Source organism: Pinus tabuliformis, chromosome 9 (assembly GCF_031772625.1).
Source record: "Pinus tabuliformis cultivar Carrire ecotype Pingquan chromosome 9, CPIR1, whole genome shotgun sequence".
NCBI classification, from domain to species: Eukaryota; Viridiplantae; Streptophyta; class Pinopsida; order Pinales; family Pinaceae; genus Pinus; species Pinus tabuliformis.
In genome coordinates, this window is record NC_142307.1 from 1,500,269,479 (window position 1) to 1,500,275,537 (window position 6,059).

Here is a 6,059-nt window from a genome sequence, read left to right on the forward strand (position 1 = left end):
TCGAAGGAATCCATGTTAATGCGACTCATCAAGTCCCCACTAAAATTATAATTTTATTTTACAGCATGTTAAGAGATGTGCCAAAAAATAACTTGTTCAAAATAGAATGAGATTATTTTGAGTTTAATCATGAAGATCAATAAAAAAAGATTATGTAATTAACAATCTCCATGCCAACCTTTCATCACAACAAACATGTTCAATGGATGACTTTGAAGCAATGAAAAAAAGTTATAAAAGATATGGTCATTGAAATAGGAAGTCAATTCTGAGGTTGAAGAAATACAAAGATATGGGAGCAATAGGGCTACAAGTATGAATTCATATTTTTCCTACGTGCTTGAAAGAGAAAGAGGATAACATACAAGACTACTTATAATTCATCATACATATATAGATTCATAACAGTGGAACTAATCGGGGCCATTGACAATTTAATACGATGTGTGGATAGTTTAGGTTGTCATTACATGTTTAGATGAAGTATATAATTCCATAACAACAAACAAAATTCACGAACATTGATAAACATAGGGAATGACTAGTAGAGAAAAATGTGCAAAATTATGCAATTATAGATTTGAGGTTTATCATGTAATTACTCAAGGCCATAGAAAAGGGAATTTAGTTGAAAAATACATGAGTAAAGAGAAACTAAATCACATGTTTATATTATTACTTGAATAAGGCCAACTCCCCCATAGTGGTTGATTTCACAAAAAAATATACACAACCCTCTAAAATTTACAAGCTTTGGTTGACATAGACTAGGAATATTGTGAGGAGATGAAGCTTGAATGAAACATAGAACAAGATAAATATTTTTTGATACGATGAAAAATATTGCTTGCCAAATACTAAAAAAAATTGCAATCATTTAATAAATATAAATAATTGTTAGTAATGGAGGTATATGAGCTAGTCCCAACATGTTTGGTTAAAGCTTGTTGACTTCTTCATTTTGACAATGGATATGATGGTGCAAGTTTGCAAGCATGTAATAGGAGTTGCACCACTAGTTAGCATGTAATAGGAGTTGCACCACTAGTTTTTAGACTTGAATGATAGCAAGAGGAAAAATAAATTGCAGAAGAGGGTATATATAAAAACAATGGAATCTAAGAGACAGAATCAGGTTAGTTTGTTCTTAATGGATTTAATGCTTGCCATCAATAACATGGAGAAGTAAGAGATCAAGAACAACATATTGATACCAACATTTATGTGTTAACGATATCAATAATTAAATGTGACCATCTTGCGGAGGGGAGAATGTAAGTATTGCAAAAATTTGATTGGTAATTTGTTCATAATGTATTCAATGATTTGTGGGTTACAAACTAATATAGAGCCTTATGTCCATAGGCTTGTGAACTCTATAATCTTGCCACAATGATGTTTTTGTTGTTATTGAAGATAAATGGGATAAAGCCCTTTACACAATTTTATTTTTTTTTTATATATGTAAATGGTGTATTGTGTTATAATATCTATATCCTTATTTTATGTTCCTCTATATTAGCATTTGCTTTGAAGGTATTATGACATGTTGTGTCTTTGACTTATGGTAATACATGATGACTTACATGGATGGTAGATATGTTTTGAGTTCCTCCCACTAATTATGAGATTAACTATGGTTCCACAAGTCGGTTATTAACAACGCTTTTATAATATTAGGTTACTTTGATGCACCTTAGTTTATATCATCCTTGTTTCTATAGACTGATATATTGGTCCTAAACTGCAACTCATTAGTTGAACGAATTTTTAAAATTTAAATTATTCACATATAAAAAGAAATCATTTTCACATTCCATGCATTATACAGTGACAAGAAAATCTCTTAAAAGAAAACAACCTAGGTACCAATGCGCTCTTGATATTTACAATTTATATCACCATGATGATCATAAATAAATACTTAAAGTACATGATAAATAACATAAACTTCGAAAACCAATTAAACACTAACTTACAAAAAAATATTTGCAATCTATATCACCATACTAATCATAAATAAATACTTAAAAGTACATGATAAAAAATCATAAAATTACAAAACCCATTAAACACTAACTTTAAAAAGACTATGGCGGAAGAACATGTAAGAGACTTGGAAAATCATGCTATACCTATAAGAAAATAGGGAAAACTAAATTAATTAGAAAAAGAATAATTTTGATTACAATAAAACAACAAAACATAGAATGATAAAAACATAAAATTACAAAACCCATTAAACACTAACTTTAAAAGGACTATGGCAGAACAATATGTAAGAGACATGTAAAAACATGTTATACCTATAAGAAAATAAGAAAAAGGAAAAGGAAATTAAATTATTTGGAAAAATAATAATTTTGATTACAATAAAACACCAAAACAGAGAATCTAATCTTATACCTATACGGTAGAAAACAACATCCAAAAGTGTAACAGGTCCAATATTCTAACTACTTTAGTCCACAAATAAGTCTAGCTTTCTAACTATCGCAATCTAGAAACTACTGCAATCCTAGTTTAGCTTTCTAACTATTGCAATCTAGAAACATGTCTAGCATTTTATCTATTGTAGTCCCGAAACATTGAGTGCATTTATGTCAACAAACTGGGCCTTGCAGGTTTGTGTTACAGTGAATGTGGTGATTGCATAAATTGCACTACGAGAATAGTCAAGAACGTGCCCATTGTGGCGGAAACATATACTTTTTTGTTGGAACACATTTACAATCCACAGGAACTGTCATGGTTCTCCAAAATATGGAAGTGGCAAGTTCCCATCAAAATCATCTTATTCTCATGGCTAGTATGGAGAAACAAGATCCTTACATGGGACAACTTGCTAAAAAGGGGCCACTCGGGTCTAGGTTATTGTTTATTATGTAAGACATTGTTTATTCTGTAGGACATCTTCCTAATCTGCCAATCACATATTCTTTATATATCCAATCACCAATATGATTTTGGAAAACATATCATCTTCTTTCCCGAGCCCATATAGATGAACTCACAACCTTGAAGGATGCATAACTAACTGGAACAAAAATATAAATATTTATAAGGAACATCCCCTATACATCATTTGGGAAATTTTGAGGGCGTGCAACCATCAATTGTTCGAAGGGAAGCAATATAACATCAATTGGATTTGTCACAAAGTAATAACATGGATTTCTACTATGATACAGGAGATAGTTTACACATCTGATCTTTCCCATAGATTGAGTCCCTCATTGATCAATCTCTAATCTGGGATTTTCGACGGAGCTCCACAACTAGACAACTATGGATGTGGCATGGTGATTAGAATAGATAGAAGCACACAATATAATCTTCATTGGAACGGAGGCACAGGAACCAACACAAGAGCTGAAGCAATCACTTTATGGGGATTACTCTAGTTTGCACAGCAAAAGAAACTAAACAATCTACATATCTATGGTGATTCCAAATCTCTCATAGATGGAATTATGGGACACTCAGATTTTGATCCCCCACACTATCGGGTTGGATAAAGAGGATCAAGCACATATTGGGATCACTCACATCATATACTATCACTCACATCTATAGAGAAGCCAACATGGAGGCAGACAAATTGTCAAAGGATGGCATTGGAGAGCCCTACAGAATCATGAAATACAGATACAAGGTGGACAACACTACATGGGACGAGGGACTCCTCAGCCTTCCATGACACTTTTGGTCACACCAACATACCCTTTATGTATTGTGGTATTTTTTGGTATTTTTCAGACAACATAAATATATGTTAATGAAAGTATATGGATATATAATCTTAGAGACTTATTATGCATATCAGAATATAGAGTATGAATAATACTTGAAGGGGATTGTTGTTTCATAGTTTTGACATATATGACAATTTTTACATACTAGATCAATTTCTGCTAGTTGCATAAAGATCAATTTCTGCTAATTACATAAAAATACAATACAAATTTACTGGTTTTATCTTATAATAAAATCAGCTTTTTTTCATTAAAAAAATAACCTGGTCACCCCACCATAAAAAAAAATTTACATCATATTTTACGCTCCACCCTAAACTTATCAGCTCGAACTCACTGAAATGAGGCGATCGAGATGAAACTGCTTTTGGGTCAAATTTTCAAAACTTTACAGGTTGTAATTCCTCGTTGCTGGTCTCGAGGGGTTAAATTTGATGGTTGCTCTTACCCGTCAGCAAAATTTTTTATGACGGTTTTATATTTAAATTGCCTTTCACATAATTTTTAATATTTATTTTTACTGGTTTTATGTTATTTTTACAAATTATATTTATGTTTTCTCTCCTATCAAAATGGAGTGAATGTAGATATTGTTACAAGTTTAAGATATCGCCATTGGGAAATTATTGCTTCAGTTTTATGTTATTTTTACAAATTATATTTATGTTTTCTCTCATATCAAAATGGAGTGAATGTAGATATTGTTACAAGTTTAAGATATCGCCATTGGGAAATTATTGCTTCAATTTTCTGACAGCATTAACATTTTCACTAAGCTATAGAAGACAAATCTCTAATCTGAAAATATATACAAACACAAATTTGGAAAAATAAAATACAATATTTTAATATGTAATAGCAGAACATGTTCTAAATTATAGCTTTTAAAATAGAGAAATCTTAAGATTATGATTAGTTTTGTATGGAAGTTTAATTGGTAAAGGTTGTATCATGATAAAAAAATTATACTCCATAATAATAAAGCAATTTTAAAAATCAAATTTAGTTTTATTTAACAAATATATATGCACAATAAATCTGTCAATTTTTTTTTTATCTTGCAACCATTCAACTATTAAAATAATAAGAAAATCACTCATAATTATTTCCAAATAGCAACCTAACAAATCATCAAGTCATTATAACAAAAATGAAAATGATGAACAGAAAATATAAAGTCCAATAAATTAATTCAAGTAATTAAATGTTGTGAATTTCAAGTAAATTTTATTGAATTTGATCATTATATTCAGAAACAATAAATATAAACTTAGCTCATTCAAAGATAAGAGTGATGAGAGTCCAACCATATAAAAGTTGTTTATTTTAAGGGAAGAGTTTTTTTCCCTATGATCTTAATTTTAGATAGATATAACTAAAATATATTTAAAAAATATTAGAAAAAAATGTATCTTTAGTTTTTCTTAGCACCACTGATCTGAGTAGAATCACGATCTCATTATTTTTCTGAGTAGAATCACGATCTCATTATTTTTCGCATTATAAAGAGGCATACAGAAAACAGGAGTAATCCTCCTCCAACAACCCTGCATAGAATAATCAGGTTTTTCGAAGGTTTTCTTGCAGCGTCAAAGTTTATTCATCTTTAGGAGAAATCAGAGCACTCAAACTCAGATAATAAGAACTTCAACGAGAAAGACAAACCAATCTAAAATGAAAAAAAAAAGTGTTAAGAAATTGATTTTGGGAATTACTCGGCCTTGGCAAATAGTGGCCAGAAAGGTCATGTCTCTAATCGAGCTCTGCAATTTCCTAATAAGACTTCACCCCCTTCTTGCATTGTAAGATTATAGAGGCTCATGAGAGCTATTGACAAACATTATCTGCACTATTCCAAGGACAAATCACAAAACCATATTGGCATTGCGCAAAACCATTATACGTCGATACTTCGACGGCCTCCAGTATTTGTACAGACCGAGAAGTCCAAACCCTATATTCGGACACGGGTGGATATTTCTTATCTCGTGGATGCTTCAGACTATGAGTTCGGCATTCCCCTGAGCACCACTCTGAACTTTCCCCTGCACCACTGTGGACTTGAAGGACGAAATCTGTCTATGTCAATTCTCAGCAGGAAATATCTGATGGTTTGTTTGAAAATTGGAAACTGAAATACCTTGGCACAAGATAACTTTGAAAGTTAAGAGCAGTTTACATTGTACTAAGATGTTTGGAACGAGAAGAGAGACAGGTGCAATATTATTTTAACCCAGAATGTAGAAGCCCGGGAATGTTATTTGACGGAGATTTGTCCGGGGAAGGGAGACTGTAAACTGCGCA